The sequence below is a fragment of the Bos grunniens genome, chromosome 21 (assembly GCF_055505025.1).
Source record: "Bos grunniens cultivar Pamir isolate PY7600 chromosome 21, Bosgru_T2T1.0, whole genome shotgun sequence".
NCBI classification, from domain to species: domain Eukaryota; kingdom Metazoa; phylum Chordata; class Mammalia; order Artiodactyla; family Bovidae; genus Bos; species Bos grunniens.
In genome coordinates this window covers 38,781,320-38,801,486 of record NC_141185.1, presented here as the reverse complement: position 1 = coordinate 38,801,486, position 20,167 = coordinate 38,781,320, and the positions used below count along the sequence as shown (strand labels likewise).

At 46.3% G+C, this 20,167-nt stretch overlaps 1 protein-coding gene across 11 annotated transcripts in view; it reads right to left on the bottom strand.

Annotated features, from left to right (window-relative positions):
* Window positions 1-20,167, bottom strand: part of SCAPER (S-phase cyclin A associated protein in the ER) — a 419,038-nt gene that overhangs the window by 9,785 nt on the left and 389,086 nt on the right. The window lies entirely within an intron of this gene.

Genomic DNA, 20,167 nt, shown 5'->3' with positions numbered 1-20,167 from the left:
TGGTCAGCTTCTGGAGAGAATTTTCCTTTGGGCTTCTAAGCAAAGGCAAGCAGTAGTAGTTCCACGGGCACTGAAGAAAGGCATCTTTTAACCTGTATGCCCTGGCACTCACCACCTTTTACTCACCACCTTTTTTCTTCACTGGCAAGGGGTTAGGAGAAGGAATAGGGAGAGGGTAAGAGAGGAAGTGGGCGAGAGACCCTCACTTCCTTTTCTTTTTGGAACTATCAACAATTCTGGGAAGAAGGGGCTTTAGAAAAAGGAAAGTTGCATGCTGCCAACGTGTGATACAGCCTTGGAAAGAGGGCCAGGAGGATCTGAATACCGGCACTAAAAAGGCATCTGGGGAAAAAATAAAAATAAAAGAATCTGGAGTAGACAAGTGGGACATGTTGATTCTTTCATCTGCTGATCCCTGGACACCCACTAAGCTTTCGGGTTCCAATCTTTGCACCTCCTACCAAATGAAGTATAACTGGGTGCCCCAATTGAGGAAGCCAGAAAAGAGCTCTAAATTCAGTAGCCATTTACCGAATGCCTCCTGTGCCAAATGCTGAAGGGGACATGGAGAGGAGTCAAGCCTCACCTCTCAGGGAGATGAGGTATGTCCAGAAAGGACAGTAATACAAAGGCGCCTGGGTCATCAGAGAGGGAGGATAAAGTACTGGGGCAGCCCATGGGAGGGAGAGATTACTCCTTACTAAGGTGAGGAAGGCTGCACTGAGCAGGTGGGTTGGACCTTCAAGGTTAGATCAGATCTGAGCACCTAGAATTGTAGGTGGAGGAATTTCACGTGGAGAGAAGAAACAACCTAGATTCAGTGCCAGCCTGTCTTCATCTGCTCAGGCTGCCATCACAGACTACCCTAGACTAGGGGGCTTAAATGACAGAAATGTACTTTCGCACAGTTCAGAAGCCTGGCAGGCTAGGTCAGAGTGCTGCGTGGGGCTTCTGGTGGGGGCTCTCTCCCTGGTCTGCATGCTGACACCTCGCTGTGTCCTCATGTGGCCTGTCCTTAGTGAGTGTGCATGAGGCCGCCAATCCTATTACATTAGGACCCACCCTTATGACCTCATTCGACCTTAATTAACTCTTAAAAGTCCTATCTCCAAGGATATTCACACTGGGGGTTAGGGCTCAACATATGAATTTTGGAGGAATACAATTCAATCCACAGCTCAGGTCCAATTCCTTGTCACCCCTGGCCAGCATGAAGTTTCACTAGCAGGCTTTCCTCACTAACCAGGTGTATTTTAGAAGTGCCTGGGCCAGTTGTCTCTCGAGGCCACAAGCATGAATCTGCAGGCTCAAGGAAGCTTGGTGTTAACTAGCCCTGGTCAGTTAACTGGTTTGAGCCACAGTGTTCTTTCAATGAAACGGAGGCAGATGGCAGCTTTTAGCATTTACATGAGGATCAAACAAAACAGTGTCTGTGACCACAATGTAAAAGGCAATGTTAGTTAGGAGCCTTTGGTTAGCTCACCAGTTCTGCTGCTCTGAGTCTCCTCCTGCCGGATCTGGCTTCCCTACACTCGCAGAATCAGAAGTCCCCTCCCAGTGTGTGAGGTCTAACGAGTGCTTTCTGTCATCCTGCCCCCGCCTCTTCGTAGGGGCTGCTCATCAGAACAGGGTGCCTGGCAGCAGCGGGCCCTGCTCTGGCTAGGACTCATCAGCAAGCTTCATGCCACCTGGGAAGCCACGCTGCGGCCTCTCCCTGGCTCTGCCTCCACAGGAGAGAGCTGTGCAAACAGGCGGGGGATGCCAGCCAGGATCTTGTGGTGGCGGGGTAGGAAGTGCATTCTGACAGCTTTGAAAAGAAAATCCTAGCATAAGTGTGATCCAAGAAACACAGGTAAGTGGTACAGAGAAACAGTCTTAAGCTGAGTCTGTGTGTGTGTTGGGGCTGTTGTGCCAGACCTGTCAATCTGAAAACAGAGCAAGAAGTGCCAGAGCTAATAAGGCTGGTGTTGTGGGCTCCTGATTCAGACCCAGGAGGAGCTTCCCTCCAAGCACTTAAGGAAATCCTTTAGCCCAGGAAGCCTTCCCAGGCAGCACGGCCAGAAATTGCCTCTGCTTTTCAACCCAAAGACAAGGCAGCAGCTTTTATACTGTAAATTGTGTGAGCAGCTTAATTCCTAGTTCCAGAAGGGCAGGAACTGTTTCCTTTACTTTTCTGTCCTCCCCTGCTCTGCTAGAGGGCTGGGCACCTCAGAGTTACTGGAATGAGTGAATCAAAGTGACACAGGGTCCCTAGTTAACACATTCTTCTGTACCTTGCCTTGGGGGAGAATCATACCAAGATCTCCTCTCATGGGGCACAGATGCCATTTTCTGAAGCAGGTCTCCATTTCACATCGTCTTAGGTCTGCTCAGCTAGTCCCCTGTCATAGATTGAAGGTTTGTGTGCCCCCCTCAATTCTTTTGTTGAAATCCTAATCCTCATGTGATGGCATCAGGAGGTGGGGCCTTCAGGAGGTGATTAGATCATGAGGGTGGAGCCCTCATGAATGAGATTAATACCTTCATAAAAGAGACTCCAGAGAGCCCTCTAGTCTTCTTTCTGCCTTGTGAGGACATGATGAAATGCTGGTAGTCTGTAACTTGGAAAGAGGGCCCTCACCAGAACCTGACCTTGGATTTCCAGCCTCCAGAACAATGAGAAACAAATTCCTATTGTTTTACAAGCTACCCAGTCTATGGAACTTTGTTACTGCAGCCTGAACTAAGACATCCCTAAGAATGGATTCTGTGATCATTTGTCTGCTCCCCTAGAAAGAAACTGGGCTTGAGACTCTCAGCATCCCAGGCAGGGCTCCCTGGCCCGGTTATAAGGAGAGGTCTGGGAAAAAACCCTCCTCCTTTGTGGGTAGTGGGGTGACACTGGTCTCTCACTTGATGTGAAGGAATCCAAAATTTTCTAGGGGTTCACATTGCCAGTTGTTGCTTGTTGTTCAGTCCCTAAGTCGTGTCCGATTCTTTGTGACCCCATGGACTGCAGCACGCCAGAACCTCAGTAACATCCAACGCAGCAGAAAGCCTGTCACTGGCGGAGACGGTACTCAGTCGTCCCTGAAGCCCCTCTATCTACATCATCTGAGTCTCTCAACACCCTTGACGGGGGCAGACACGGATGGCTATACTCTTTTATAAGAAGAGCTCCGAAACTCAGAAAGCTTGGGAGACTTGTTACAGGTCCACTGGTCATTTATGGAGCTGGGCCTGGAAAACTCTTCTGACTCTGAGAGCTGGCTTCTCTCTTGCCTCTCAGGGCTATCACACCCAGGGGGCTGCCCCTTCCTAGGCAGAGGGGCTCTCTGTCGCCAAGCCCTGAGCTCGTTCCAATGACTGGCTGCCAGCCAGCTTCTCGCACAATTTTGCCAGCCCAGATGAAGAGGAGGATGACATATTGCCATTCTAAACAGACTAAATCAACTGACATACACAGATTAAACCAACACAAAAGACCTTTCTTCAAAAACCTATATTCTGCTTGGCTAGATATCAAATAGCCAGTTCTTGGTTATACGCTAGGCTGTGCCAAGGGTTTGTCTCAAACTATCAGACATAAGAACTTGAAAGAGAGGAACGGTTGATGATGGGGCTAGATTCTCAGGAGTGAACTGTTGGAACATGCGACTTCTGAATGAGGACCCTCTCGTGATGGTGATGTAATTAGCTGCCTTCTGGATTTTGCGTGCCTGCAGACCCAGCCTTGTTTTTGAAACAACCACTATCCCCTATGATATATTTATAATGCTAATCCTTGGTATGACCTGAAGAGTTTTTCCCAACAGTTAAATTTCAGGAAGAAAAAAAAGGAAAGTGGAGGTAAGCTACGGAGTATGCATCTGGTCTAGAAACGTAGTTGGCCTGGGCAGTCTGCGTTTTTCACATCTGTGACAACTTCGGTAGTCACTTCACATCTATGAAATGACAACTGTAGTCACTTCAAAGATCCCAAGGAGAGTGGTAGGAAGGCCTCTGGGGACTCTATCATGTTATGTAAATGGAAAACAGCCTGATTCTCCTCACCCAGAAGGCCCCCTTCCTCCAACTGTGACCACCTGGAATGCAGCCAAGAACCAGGAAGTGAGCAAGCAGGCTGCTGAGCAGACACACCAGTTCATTCATCAAAACTCTACTGAGCATCTACTCTGGCAGAGTGCTATGTAAGGCTTGGGGAGCGAGGCAGTGAATGAGTCAGAGACATCCCTGCCCTCACAGAGTGCCCAGTCGGTCCACGAAGCCCACGTCAATTATTTACAGCTAAGTTCTGCAAGCCCCAACTCAGCCTACCAATTTACATTTCAGAAGCAAGTCCAACAAAAGTGGATTGGAATCAGCAAATTAGGAGACTGCTGGAGACAGAAAGAAGCGCCAGCTGACTCTAGTAAGTGAGGGCGTGGAAATGAAAATGATTTCAAAAACAAATAAGAATTGAGACAGTTGCCTGGAATCATTTAGTATAAATGGTTGGTCTTGAGTGATATTACTGTACTGTAGTAGTAACACATATTATACCCCATGACCTTCTCTTAGTACTCTATACTTAAAAAATTTGCTTCACATACACGATAATGCTCATGTACTTGATACTACAGTAGATATTCATTTCTTAAGGCATCAAAAATGTATATTAAGTATGATTTAAGAAATAGGAGACTAAAATTTAAAAAATGAACACAAGTAGTTAATGTTAAATAAATATAGTGTTTTAAAGGTAAGTTTAGTCCTCTGCAAAATTCACTTATATGGGAACAGCTCTCTTCCTGACCATACCAAAACCATAACACTAAATAATAGAAATAAACTAGAAAAAAGGTTCTGTGGGGGCAGTTTCTTGGCCCCTTTCGAAATCCATCCATCCAACCATCCTTCCAAGCATCTTAGACACAACCATGGTGTCCTACAGCAAAATCTCCATCTCTCTAGAATTCACCTACATTCAAGGAAACAAAATACAAAGTGGTCACTTTCTTTCTGTCTTATCTACGTATACTCTGTGAATCCTGCTAATTTTGCTATGATCTAAGAGTGATCTTAAATTTCTCCCTTATTTAGGAGAAGGCTTTGCATTTTATTTTTATGTTCTTTTTTTCCCCCTCAGAATGCCCTCTCTGGCAAGCTGCTAACTGCTCAGGTCACTGGAAGCTCAGTCCCACGTCTGCCATGGACCAGAAGACTCCAGAAGCATGAGCAGTTGTTGAGGCAAAGACAGGCTGTTGTGAGTCTGTTTTCAGCACTGTGGGAACAGGGGTCATGTCCTTTCTATTCGCTGCTGTGTCCCCAGTGTGTGGCGTAGTGCCTAGGATCGTGCCTGACAAATCACAGGTGCTCCATGACCAGCTGGGGAATGAACGAACGAGGACTGAGCTTTGGTGTCGAAACCTGACTCCAGGGGCCTGTCTACACCCACTGCCACACCAGCGCCCTGGGCCTACTCTTCCCAGGGCTTTCAAGGTCCTCAGAGCCGCTATCTTTGGACTTACAAGAACAGCTGACTGAGTACTTCAGGCAGCACCCCATCGACTCCAACAGCCTCTTGGCACAACAGTCTGGAGAGCAGGGGCAGGTGGGGCATGGGTAGGGACAGCAAGAGCTGGTCTGTCAAGCCCAAGGCCAAACCACCTCCATCAGCCAGGCCGGTAGCGTGAATGGAGTACGAGATCAGACAGAAATGGACACAAATGGTTAAATCTCACCAAGGAGAATTCTTTATGCCTAGGAATTCTTGTTTTGCTTTTTCCTTTTTCTTGTCAGAGACAAGATGTCCTCAACAAAGGGGCAAAAAATAGGTGTCTAGACATCTAAATTCATTATAAGAGACAGCCGAGAGGGCCTGTAAATCATTGGAACAAAGAATATTTTTCTAGCAGAGCAGAAACAAAGTAGCTGTTGCATTCCTCCCTGTGAAACTGGTCCTGCTACAATGCTGGAGCACAGGGGGCAACAGTCCTCGTGGCCAGGCCGGGGCAGAGGCCAAGCCTCTCTGTCCACAGTGCTCTTTGACAAGTCCCATCACACCTGACGCCCAAGCCCAGGAGAGGAAAGATATGATAGGAGGGGCCTTGAGGCCAGTGACCTCTATGAATCATATAAAGGAAAAGGTATGTCCCAAACACTCCCACCCACACACCTTGTTTCTCTGATCTGATGCCTTGAGGGTAGAGTAGGCTGGGCACTGAAATGGCCTTATTTAAATATCACATGAGAAAAATTTGAAGAGTCTGTCCACATACATAATCAAACTGAATTTGGGGCAGAGAAACACAAAGATTCCCTTGGCTAGCACTGCAAACACGTTCCTCTCTCCCCAGACTTGCTTCTGCTCTAAGATAGATTTCGAGGCTGAGATTAAGTGCAGAGATCTTGGCAGACTGTGTGGGAGGCAGGCCCTTGGAGCACTAGCCTTCTTCCTGGTGGTCCCAGGGATTCATTGCTGTCTAGCACCAGCCGAGGGTCGAGGAGGAAGGAGAGAGAGGGAAGGAGGGAAGGAGGCAGGGAAGCAGTCAGGGGCAGGAGGAGAGGTTAAAGCCAGTATCTGGGGGTTGGGCCTCGCAGAGGCTTTGGAAACCAGGTTATCCTACAGAAATGAGGGCTTTCCTCATGCAGCGAGGGGGAGTGGCTGTCCTTCAGTGTCCCTCCAGGGAACCTGGGTGACAAGGCCCCTGACGTGTGTCCCCTGCTTCCAATGGGTGACAGGCTGCTTACTGCTGGTAGAGGGGTGCAAAGAAGGCTCCTGGGCAGGTGCCCCCCTCAGACACCACCCTGTTCCTGTGGGGAGGAACAATGCTACATAACCAGGGACACCAGCTCCCATCCTGGGGCTCCACTGCAGAAGTCCTGGGGCCTGTCTCCCCACTCTCTACATCCTGAGTGGACTTTCAGACACAGCTTGAACATCTCCTCCCCCTGCTAGTAACATTAGGGGCACCTCATCATGTCTGAGAGAATAAATCCCTAAGACCTACCTACCAATTGCATGCAGGTTTCTTCATGACTTCGGCCCAGCCAGCTTCTTCACCCTTAACTCATATTCTCTCCACTACCTCCTAAGCTACAGATAGAAGGAACAGCTTGTCGTTCCCTAAACCTGCCAGGCCATTTTAGATCTCAGTAAGATCCCCTGGAGAAGGGAATGGCATTCCACTCCAGTAGTCTTGCCTGGAGAATCCCGCGGAGAGGAGAGTCTGGTAGGCTACAGTCCCTGGGGTCACAAAGGGCTGGCCATGACTGAGTGACTAAGCGCACACACACACCTTTGCTCATGGTCTTTCCTAGGCCCAGAATGTCTTTCCTACCTTGCTACCTGGTAAGTAACTATTCCACCTCCAGATAGCAGCTCAAGCACCACCTCCACTGTGAAATATCTCTAAACAAAGCTCGAGCACCCATCCAGGTTTGCTTATTGATCGTCTCTCCCTTTCCTCCCAGAGTGTCAGCAACCTGAGAGCAGGGACTTAGTCTATTTTGTTTCTCTCGGTCTTCTGGGTGGCTATAACAGTAGCTGGGCCATCGCAGGCACTTGTGAAATGTCTGTGGAAGGAAGGAATGAGTCTCAGCACTGACAGCACGGCTCCTAGGCTCTGGGCTCCACAAAGACAAGATCGGGGCTCTATTCGTTTCTGCATCCTCCAGCACTTGGTTTGAGATGGAGCGGACATTCAGTAAAAGCTGATCACTGAGCGAAGGAATGAATGATGAATGCTCATGTGGACACAAAGCTCATGATACTGGCATTTCCCCATGAATAAGTCACCTCCAGCCTCTGTTCCATGTTAGAACTTCTTTTCCCTTCTTTCATGTTGTCTATTTTGTGAGAAGAGTTACCTTTTAAATGAAGCATGTTCTAAATCCCCTTTGAACACATCTTGCAGCACAAGAAGGTTGGCCTAGATTCTCTTAAACACTTGGCTAACCCTAAAAGTCATGGATTCTATAATTTGTCAGGGACTATACTCGTAAGTGCTCTTTTCATTTTAATTTATGTTTGAGAAAGAGCTTTGTCTAAAGAGCACAGACCTTGGAAATGACACAGACCCACTATATTGTCATACATTTGAGGGGCCTCTTTATTTTGGATTTTTTTTTTTTTTACTTGAAGTATCTATGTCCCACCTACCACAAGGTAGGGGGTGGGGAGAGGAGGCAGAAGACTGGTCACAAAAAGTCCTAGATCTTGTGTCAGGAGGACTGGCTCCAGGGACTTGAGCAAGCCCTTCTCTTGTCTGGCAATGACGGGAGCTGGACTAGATGATCTCTGAAGGCCTGTGAACTTGGAGAAATAATATAATCCTGTGCTACAAGGTTTCACACACATGAGCACCTTTTGGTGATTATACCTACACAGACACTACATCTAAATATGGTGAAAATAGCTTATATTTTTTTCTTAAGAATGAATGAAAGTCTTCACACAAAATACACTATCCTCGTATCTCAACTATTTTGATTTTGAACTTGGGTCAAGCCTTCCTCACCACAGAGCCTTTGGGTGGTGTGAGAATAGCAGAGTTAATAAATGCAGAGCACAGCCTGATAGATTTTCTGATCACATCCCAACAGCAGCCAAAGAGCATGGATGCATTCCACGGCGCACTTATGGGCTCGCCAGCACCAGTCTATGACAATTTTATTTAATCATAAAAAATATAATAGTAGTCAAATCTTTTTGTAGTTTTAGTTTACTGCTTTCTCAAGTGAAATAAATGGTCTCTCAGATTTCTTTTGCTTTCATCTCTCTGCTCTAAGTACAGTAGGATAAGGTTCCAATTAAGGTCCATTAAATGCTCACATTGATTCATGTGAGGCATTTTCTAGTTTCTTTTCCTAACACCATCTCAGTGCACCTCTGAGTTATTTCTGTGGTGTGTTTTCAGTTTAGCAGTTGCCCATATAGAGGAGAGTTATTTGGGTGTGAGGTCTCTCTTCCTCCTATTTCTGCAGCCCCAAATGGTGAGCAGAGATTCTCCTCCACTGCCTTCCAGACAAGCGTATGTTTATTACCTGTCAGGTATGTCCGGCTGAACTATGCATGCCCCTTGGGCGGGGGAGCTGGCAGCTGGACAGGGCCAGACTGACCCACCCAGACCTCCCTTGGCAGCTGTGCTGGGGCAGTGCGTCGAGTGGCGGCCCAGAGACCCCTATGGGAGGACCTCCTCATGCTTCTGCATCCTTTGGGTCCACGAAGACACAGAGTTCTCGTCAGTTTTTTCAACAGACGGGGACACAGGCTCTGACAGCAGAGATGGCCTATCTAAGGTGGTATCAAGTGTCAGAACTGACCGAGTGGATGCTCCAAGGATCTCCCCATTAAGAGCAGGGAATGTGGAAGGCAGACTTTTCAATCATATCACAATTAACCTTTGTTCAGGCCCAGGGAATGTACTAATTTTACACTATGCTCATGACCTAATTTAATCTGCACAACAACCCTATGAGGTGTTATCAGTGTTATCCTGATTTAAGGAAACTGGCACCAGGAAGGTAAGGGTTTTGACCAGGATCACAGAGCTAGTAAGGGGTTCAGTTGTTGGCTCCAGAGCCCACAATCCTCTCCTCACGCTACAAAAACATACTGCCTGGGCCTTGCAGCAGAGACCAGCTCATGGCTACCATGACAGAACTCCTACACACTAGGTTCTTTGACGAGTTATGCAGACCCAAGGTGTGTGATCCCAAAGGAACTACACACACATGAAGAAACTTGAGAAAAATATTTTACCCCCCCCCTGCCCCCCGCCCCCTGCCCACTGAAGCTTGTTATTAAAGTGAATGACACGGTGATTTGGGGTCTTTAAGTGTAGTTTTTCCAACAGCATATGCTTTCCGAGTGGGACACACGTATCAAAGAGACTTGCTGTGACAATGCCACCAACTCAACAGGCAAATACCCGAGACACCCCCTCTTATGGCTGAGAGTCAAGTAAACCTGGGCTCTGCGTAATAAAGATGACATTTAAAAAATAATTTATTTGCAGTTTTTTAAGGAATCTCCACACTGTTCTCCATAGTGGCTGTACTAGTTTGCATCCCACCAACAGTGTAAGAGGGTTCCCTTTTCTCCACACCCTCTCCAGCATTTATTGCTTGTAGACTTTTGGATCGCAGCCATTCTGACTGCCGTGAAATGGTACCTCATAGTGGTTTTGATTTGCATTTCGGAGAACAGTGTGGAGATTCCTTAAAAAACTGGAAATAGAACTGCCTTATGATCCAGCAATCCCACTGCTGGGCATACACACTGAGGAAACCAGAATTGAAAGAGACACGTGCACCCCAATATTCATCGCAGCACTGTTTATAATAGCCAGGACATGGAAGCAACCTAGATGTCCATCAGCAGATGAATGGATAGAAAGCTGTGGTACATGTACACAATGGAGTATTACTCAGCCATTAAAAAGAATACATTTGAATCAGTTCTAATGAGGTGGATGAAACTGGAGCCTATTATACAGAGTGAAGTAAGCCAGAAAGAAAAACACCAATACAGTACACTAACACATATATATGGAATTTAGAAAGATGGTAACAATAACCTGGTGTACGAGACAGCAAAAGAGACACTGATGTATAGAACAGTCTTTTGGACTCTGTGGGAGAGGGAGAGGGTGGGGTGATTTGGGAGAGTGGCATTGAAATATGTATAATATCATATATGAAATGAGTCATCAGTCCAGGTTCGATGCATGATACTGGATGCTTGGGGCTGGTGCACTGGGACGACCCAGAGGGATGGTACGGGGAGGGAGAAGGGAGGAGGGTTCAGGATGGGGAACACGCGTATGCCTGTGGCGGATTCATTTCGATATATGGCAAAACCAATACAATATTGTAAAGTTTAAAAATAAAATAAAATTAAAAAAAATAATTTATTTGGCTGCGCTGGGTCTCAGGTGCAGCATGCGGCATGCGGGATCTTCATGGCATCTTTAGTTGTGGCATGCCAACTCTTAGTTGCGGCCTGTGGGGTCTAGTCCCCAAAGCAGGCATTGAACTTGGGGCCCCTGCGTTGGGAGCCTGGAGTCTTAGCCACTGGACCATCAGGGCAGTTTTGAGGATGACATTTAATCATTACAATTTCTTGGCTCTATGTTATAGCCTGGGGGAAGTGACACTCAGGATAACCTGCCCAAGTTTATCACTCAAGTGCGGGGCGGGGCTAGGACATGGACTTAAGTCTGCCTCCAAAGTTTTCTCTCACACACTGCTGTTTTCTCAAACACAGGATTTGCCAAACCTTAAACACACTAGTTTCCTTTGTATCTCAGAACTACTGGCTCCAGCAAAAACAAAACTAAGAAGTTTCTCTTAGAATAAATTCAAATATAACTTACCATGCCAAAGAAATGGCTCTTAAAGTTTTAGCTAAAAGTCAGTTTAGGAGGTTTGGTCACTAAAACAGAAGTGCTGTATTCTTTAAAATCTGGGGCCATTTTAACCTTTTCTGCAGTATAATGTCTAGAAGAGATAGATTATCTCAACATCCAATAATTCATTTAACAAATATTAAGTAATTACTATGTGCCAGACACTCCTGTAGGCACTGCAGACAGACTCTGTTCTTGACATACTAACACCTTAGTAGCCTGGGGTGGGAGAGGGGAGACAGACAAAATGAATGTTGGGGTGGGCAATAAGTATATGAATAAAAATACAGCTAGGTAAAGGCGCAAACAGGAACCATGGGGCTGATTTTAGGTCATACGGTCAGGAAAGGCCACTCTGATAACATGATAACTGAGAAAAAAGCCTTTGAAAGTCACCTCCCGCTCCCGCCCCCGCCACTCCCCAGACCATGCTGATTTCTGGGGGAAAAGATTCCCATGTAGAAAGCAATAAGAACAAAGTTTTGAGAGGTGTGTTTGCAGAACAGCAAGGAGACCAGTGTGGCTGCTAGAACATTTGTGATGACTACATTTAGAAATGAAAATTATTGAATTCAAGCACCTATATTGGCCTGGACATAACTTCTCACTTCATCATAGACTTACACATTTGTCTTCTGTCAGAGCTGGAAGGGCCCTTGGGAGCACCCAGCCTAACTCTTTTGACAGACAGGAAAGTGAAGTCCAGAGAAGGGCAGTGACTTGCTCAGGGTCACACAGCCGCATAGTTAGGAGAAGGCCTTACCTCCTGACTGCTGTTCCAGTGTTTGTTGTATGATGTTGGGCTTTAAGATCTCCTACGTCAGAAGAGGTGTTTTCTCTGTGATTACAGAAGTGTTTACAGTCTATCTCAGTGATTTAAAAAGGTACCCTTTAAGTCTGAACACCAAGGCAGGCCCAGAAAAAGTTAGTTTTATGACTGGTCATTAGTTAAACTGTGACAAAACATTCCTTCTGGCCTCATTTTCCACACCCAGTAGAAGACTTCCAAGTGAGCCAAGGATGACTGACGACTGGACACACCGCCCACGCCCGGCGGCGGCGTTCAGCCTCGGCCCTTGCTCACAGGACCTGGTTTGGGTCCCTGGGACTGGGGTGCTGACAGTCGTGTGTGCGTTTTCTGCTGCTCTGTCCAGTCTTGGGACGGATCTCAGAGGATTAACTTCATGTCACTGTGTGGCTAAACCAAGCTCTCACAATGTCCCTCCTTATGCTCTTCGCCTCAGACACTGTTAGTGGGCTGCCAGCCTTTATAGTGCAGTGGAGAGGAAACTATGGTGAGGTTTCAGTTTCAAAGCTTCAATGTTAGATTTCAGACAGTTATTTCACTGGAGTGTTCTGAACCTGAGTTCCCCCAAACTGAGAAACTGAGAAGACAGGTGAAAGGATAGTTTGTTTCTGTTGTTCAGTTGCTGCTGCTGCTGCTGCTAAGTCGCTTCAGTCGTGTCCGACTCTGTGCAACCCCATAGACGGCAGCCCACCAGGCTTCCCCGTTCCTGGGATTCTCCAGGCAAGAACACTGGAGTGGGTTGCCATTTCCTTCTCCAATGCATGAAAGTGAAAAGTGAAAGTGAAGTCGCTCAGTCATGTCCGACTCTTAGCAACCTCACGGACTGTAGCCTACCAGGCTCCCCCGTCCATGGGATTCTCCAGGCAAGAGTGCTGGAGTGGGGTGCCATTGCCTTCTCTGGTTCAGTGACTAAGTCATATCAGCTCTTTGAGATCTCATGCACTGCAGCATGCCATTCCCTGTCCTTCACCAACTCCTGGAGTTTGCTCAAACTCATATCCACTGAGATGATGCCATCCAACCATCTCATCCTCTGTCACCCCTTTCTCCTCCTGCCTTCAATCTTTCCCAGCATCAGGGTCTTTCCCAATGAGTTGGCTCTTTGCATCAGGGGGCCAAAGTATTGGAGCTTCGGCTTCAGCATCAGTCCTTCCAATGAATATTCAGGGTTGCTTTTCTTTAGGATTGACTGGTTTGATCTCCTTGCTGTCCAAGGGACTCTCAAGAGTCTTCTCCAGCACAATTTGAAAGCATCAATTCTTCAGTGCTCAGCCTTCTTTATGGTCCAACTCTCACATCCGTACATGACTACTAGAAAAACCACAGGTTTGACTATACGGATCTTTGTCAGCAAAGTGATGTCTCTGCTTTTTAATACACTGTCTGGGTTTGTCAGAGCTTTTCTTCCAAGGAGTAACTGTCTGTTAATTTCATGGCTCAGTCACCGTTATCTGCACAACCATGTTCTTTTCAGTTTACCATGCCAGAATTATGAATTCAGCCTACTGCTGACCCAGCTGTATTATTTAGTGCCATAAAGCTGATGATAACAGGGCCGCTGGGACGGCAGGGTCTGCCTTTCTTGAGCGTTCACTAAGAGTCTGGGCCTGTGTTGTCTCATTTAATTCACTCAGCAACACGGGCAGTACTGGTATTATGCCCTCCATTTCACAGATGAGGAAACTGAGGCTCACAATTTAGTAACTTGACCAAACCAAGGTCACAGTGCTAGGAAAGAACAGACTAAATGATTTCAAAGCCGGCTGTCTCCAGAGCCTGTGCTCTCATCCTCTGTGACATCTGACGTTTACTGCCATCAGAGATCAAGTTCAAAATCTGAAGTGCAGACTGACTCAAGATGGGAATCTAATCAGGTGCCATCTGAACTACTGCTGTGTCAATCACAGGCAGGGGGATTGGTGGGAGTACAGTGAGCCACGAATCAGGGCAAGATTCTGTACAGAGGGGGTGGGGAAAACATCCCTTTCACTGAATGCTGAACAGTGCTATACCTGGTCAGTGTCAGCCTTGAGTGGTGATGGTGTCCACCTGAGGACTCAGAGAAGGTTTCCTTGGGGAGGCTGCCCATTACTCCAGTTAATTCCCTAGCAACGCAGCCACTCAGCCAAGGAGGGATTTCCTTGCAAACCTTTCAGGTGGTCTTGGAGTAAAAAGGTACTTACTATGAGTAGGAGGTACTTCAAACTACCCTTGTGTGGGAAAAGCAAGATGGGGACACCAAAGAGATGAGGGGCGTAAAGATATCTTTTGTTTGGATTCTGTGATGTTGGTGACTTTTCCGACAAGCGGCCAAAATCGCTAACTGGCAAATTTCTCCATTCTAACACCAGCCAGGTCACTCACCGGAAGCCTCCAAATAAATCTTTCAGTTCAGTTCAGTCCAGTCACTCAGTCCAGTCTGACTCTTTCCGACCCCATGAATCACAGCACGCCGGGCCTCCCTGTCCATCATCAACTCCTGGAGTTTGATGCACCAAACTTACGTGCATCAAGTCAGTGATGCCATCCAGCCATCTCATCCTCTGTTGTCCCCTTCTCCTCCTGCCCCCAATCCCTCCCAGCATCAGGGTCTTTTCCAATGAGTCAACTCTTCGCATGAGGTGTCCAAAGTATTGGAGTTTCAGCTTCAGCATTAGTCCTTCCAATGAACACCCAGGACTGATCTCCTTTAGGATGGACTGGTTAGATCTCCTTGCAGTCCAAGGGACTCTCAAGAGTTTTCTCCAACACTACAGTTCAAAAGCATCAATTCTTCAGCACTCAGCTTTCTTCACAGTCCAACTCTCACATCCATACATGACCACTGGAAAAACCATAGCCTTGACTAGATGGACCTTTGCTGGCAAAGTATTGTCTCTGCTTTTTAATATGCTAACTTATATGCAGAGAAATAAATCTTTAGGCAGAAGTTATTTTTAATTAGGAAGTTTATTTGTTCTACTTTTGGGAACAAACCCCATAGCTTCCTCTGTTGCTGTAAATACTGAGAGTAATTCCAAGATAGTTATATTGTTGAAGTTCTTAGGCTCTTCGTTAGGCATGATACATTATTATTTTGTGAAAGGGAACTGTATCTGTCACACCAAGAAAACAGAGAAAGCTGAACGTGCGTGTGGCAGCTCAGGAATAAGCTGCCAACACTGGAAGAACAGAAAGGCCTTGAAGGCTGGGGTTTTCACTCTGAACCCACCAGAGCACACTCTACTCTGAGACCTGGACGAGGCTGCAGGAGCTTACCAGATGGGTGTGACCTAGGACCATCTGCCTTTGAGAAAAACAAGGAGCAAAGCAAGAATGTTTGCACAGGAATTAGGGCACCTCTGAAAGTTCCAAAAGCTAAAATGGAGCTCTGGGAAACTGCCACTCTTAAAACACAACTCTGCGTCCCTCCCGGGCAGGTGGTATGCAACTGGGAGACTGCCCCTGTTTTTGTTTGCAGGGAAATGTCTGAGGTGAGCACAACATTTTAGGAACCTCTAGTCGATTACCTTTCGATTTTCTTACTAAGTCATGAAGCAACAAAAGACTTGGAAACTGCGTGTCACACAGCTTAGGCAGAATCTAGTTTCACAAGCCTCACTGTCCAGCTGACTGGCCAGTTCTGACCACCGCCCCCTCCTCTGCCCCCCACAATCAATGGCCGAGCAGATGATGACACAGTCTGCCTGACTCCCTTCAGAGAAGCTGATGGGGGAGGGTGGGCCAATGGGATCCTTCCTCCTTTCAACTATCACAGGAGATTCCAGCTCTGATAGCGGGAATCTATGGGGTCTTACCAGATGAAAAAGTCAGTCACTAACTGAAATGAATATGCAAAGGTGCTTATTCCCAATACAGTAATATGCAGGCGGTCAAATCATCTGTCATTTGAGTTAATTTAATTATCAGACCACATTTAATTATCCAATATAAAATGTAAATAAAGTGAAGGCCTGACAGCACATACTAATTACGTTCATTATAATAATTAAATGGGAAGGAACTTAGAGTCATGAAAGTACTATAAAATACAAGGAAGCTTTTGATTAAAATTTTTTTAATTAGAAACTGCAACCCTACAGGAAACAGATGATTGGTTCTATCAAGGATGGGGCATTGCTTTTATTATCCAGGTTTCTCTTCTAAAGTCATCCTTGGTATCATGGGGCTCAGTCCTTCCAGTTAATAGACTAAATGGTGGCAAATAAAAAGTGCCAATCCTTTATGCACAACAGTTTACCTAATAAAACAGCCTTCAGTTGCAGCAGGAGTTCAGGGTCTCCTGTCTTATAAAGACACAAGCTGTTTCCCTGGAAGGAATAAAAGATCCTCTGTGGACAAACAGGCCTGCAAATTAACATGATTTCTGCCTGATGATAAGGAAACATTAAATCAGTTGAGCATCATAATTTCTCCTCTGAAATTTCTCAGATTTAAAGAAAGTGGCATGAGGTTAAATAAATTCACTTTCATAATAACAGAAGTGAGGCAGAAAGGGCATCAGGACTGCCCACCAGGAGACTGGATTCTGTGAATTCTTGCTGGGCAATTCCTGTTCCTTCTCTGAGCCTCAGTTTCTCCAATTCTTTATGTCATTTCAGGGGGCTTATTTCACCTTGCTGAATCCCAATACCTCACCTGTCTGTGAGGTAGGAATAATTTTTCTGCTTACAGCCTCAGTGAAATGCTAATGAGGAAGGTCCAAGAGACAACAGATATGAGGAGTAGTAGAAAGAATTCTTGGATGGCATCACCAACTCGATGGACATGAGTCTGAGTCAGCTCCGGGAGATGCTGAAGGACAGGGAAGCCTGGTGTGCTGCAGTCCACAGGGTTGCAGAGAGTCAGACGCGACCGAGCGACTGAACAACAAAGCATTCTATGAATGTAAGAGGTTATGCTTAGAAACAGCATCTCCTTAAGGTTCAGTGTCTCAGTGGCTGGCAATTACTATCATTTCTAGCAATTTCTGATTTCTTCTCTAGCTGATACCTAGTGTTAGTCTCTCAGTCGTGTCTGACTCTTTGCGACCTAATGGACCGTAGACCGCCAGGCTCTTTTGTCCACGGGATTCTCCAAGCAAAAGTACTGGACTGGGTTGCCATTCCCTTCTCCAGGGGACCTTCCCAACTCAGGGATCGAACCCAGATCTCCTGCATCGTAGGCAGATACTTTACCGTTTTAGCAATTGCATTAGGACTGAACTGACTTCTCTGACCTTCCATCAAATCAGAAGTGGATGTCCAGGTAAGATTCAATCTTTCTGGGAGGCAAGGTGTTGGGAAAGGAGGTCTGGCCTTTTTTTTTTTTTTTTTTTAACTTTTCTAACTTCTTACTCATAGTGAACTTAGCTTTCCACAATTATCTCTAAACCCCAGAGCATCTTCTTCCCTGCCTGAGAAGCCACAGGGTCTCTGTCTCCTCCTTGCACTGCTTGCTGCTCTCTCTGCCCACTGAATCTGCTTTTCTCTTGTTCCAGCAGGCCCAGGCACTACTTTGCCATCAGGTCCATGTCAGTTTTAGCATGCCATTTCCAAACACCAGTTCCCCGACCCCACTCCTCACTGACTCTGGTGAGCCCAGAGACACTTAGAGATGTGTTTTACCTGCCGGGGAGGAGAGCAGAAAGAGTCTCTGAAACCCCACACAGTTCAGTAAATTCATCACAACACAGTTGATTTAAGCAGAGAGTTTCAAACCATCCCTAAACATGAGTGCACTGAAGGAACTAAACCTTTTGCTGTAGAACTGTACAGTAAAACATCATCACACACACAAATTACTCACCTCTTTACAAGGCAGGAGACAGTGTCATGATAAATAGTAAATGACTTAGGTATAGAGCAGGAAACTGTTAGGTAGACCACGGGCTGGCTACATAAGATAAAGTCATGGAGCCATTAAAAGTGATGCTCACAAAGAAGGCTTCTGATATAATGTGAAGTGTATAAAGCAGGCTAGGACTGTATATACACTATGACCTCAGCTAGGTAGAAACGTTCATAGAGGGACAGAATGTGGGTGAAATGAGTGAAGGTGTCAAAAGGCACAAACTCCCAGTTATAAGGTAAGTAAGCTCTGGGGACGTAACATACAGCATGGTGACTAGAGTTAACAACACCGTATTGCATATGTGAAAGCTGCAGAGAGTACATCTAAACGTTCTCATCACACAAAAAAATGAATATGTGAGGTGATGACTGTTAACTAAATTTATTGTGCTAATCATTTTGCAACACAACCATGATCAAGTCTTCACACTGTACACACTTAAAACCAATACAATGTTATATGTCAATTATATCTCAACAATATTAACGGCAAAATGTTCACAGAAAAGAGACTGCAAGGAACCTGCCAAAACGGTAACAGTGGCTGTCTCAACAGTGAGATCAGGAATGACTGGGACTCTGCTTCCTTCTTTACCCTTGCTTATCTTTTTCATGATGAGTAAATGACCAACCTAGACAGCATATTGAAAAGCAGAGATATTACTTTGCCAACAAAGGTCTGTCTAGTCAAGGCTATGGTTTTTCCTGTGGTCATGTATGGATGTGAGAGCTGGACTATAAAGAAAGCTGAGCACTGAAGAATCGATGCTTTTGAACTGTGGTGTTGGAGAAGACTCTTGAAAGTCCCTTGGACTGCAAGGAGATCCAACCAGTCCATCCTAAAGGAGATCAGTCCTGGGTGTTCATTGGAAGGACTGATGCTAAAGCTGAAACTCCAATACTTGGGCCACCTCATGCGAAGAGATGACTCATTGGAAAAGACCCTGATGCTGGGAGGGATTGGGGGCAGGAGGAGAAGGGGATGACAGATGGCTGGATGGCATCACCGACTCGATGGACATGAGTTTGAGTGAACTCCGGGAGTTGGTGATGGACAGGGAGGCCTGGCGTGCTGCAATTCTTGGGGTTGCAAAAAGTCAGAGACGACTGAGTGACTGAACTGAATTGAACTGAAGGGACACTTTTGTAACCAAAAGACAAACTTTTGAAGGGAAACAGAATGCAATTTAGTAGGTCAAATGGATACACATGAAGAAAAGATAACCTAACAGGAGATGTTCCTCCTTGAGTAGCTTGTGAGAGAGAGACTCGTGAACCTGTGGGGCCTGGCCTGCAGGAAGGGCATAACATCTGTCCAGAGATGCTGGCTGGGGAGAGTGCTGTGTGAGTGCTCCCATGGTGGGAGAGGAGAAAGGTCTGCCCTCCGGGCAACGAGGTCTTTAAAAGAGGAATTTTTCTATGTATGACACTTATTCTGGCAAGGGTCCGCATTTCCTGTATTTTAATCATGGAAATCTTTCAGGGATGGACTGCATATTTTTTAACCTTCTTAGAGGGAAGGTATGCAGCACACATTTTGCCTCCATGCTCACCCAGGGCCAGTACTGGGGGCATCAACAGTCATCTGGGGAAATAAAACACTGGGTTAGTGTCCCTGTGAACCCCAATGGCTACACCTGCTAAGTCCTTGGGCTTGTCTTATTTCTTCTAACTTCTTTCTCCTTATCACATAGACAGTTTCATTAACGCTTAGTGTGTAGGTTGTCACCTTGTATTTGGCCCTGGCACTACAACTATCTCCTGTCCTTCTCCTGCCCTGATCTAGATTACTGCTGCTGCTGCTAAGCCGATTCAGTCATGTCCGACTCTGTGCGACCCCATAGATGGCAGCCCACCAGGCTCCGCCGTCCCTGGGATTCTCCAGGCAAGAACATTGGAGTGGGTTGCTATTTCCTTCTCCAATGCATGAAAATGAAAAGTGAAAGTGAAGTCGCTCACTCATGTCCGACTCCTAGCGACCTCACGGACTGCAGCCTACCAGGCTCCTCCATCCATGGGATTTTCCAGGCAAGAGTACTGGAGTGGGGTGCCATTGCCTTCTCCAGGTCTAGATTATTGCAGGCTAATAAACCTAGTAAGCACATTTATTACAGAGTTGCCTAAAATAAAAAATTAGGAAACTTGGAGTGAGGGTT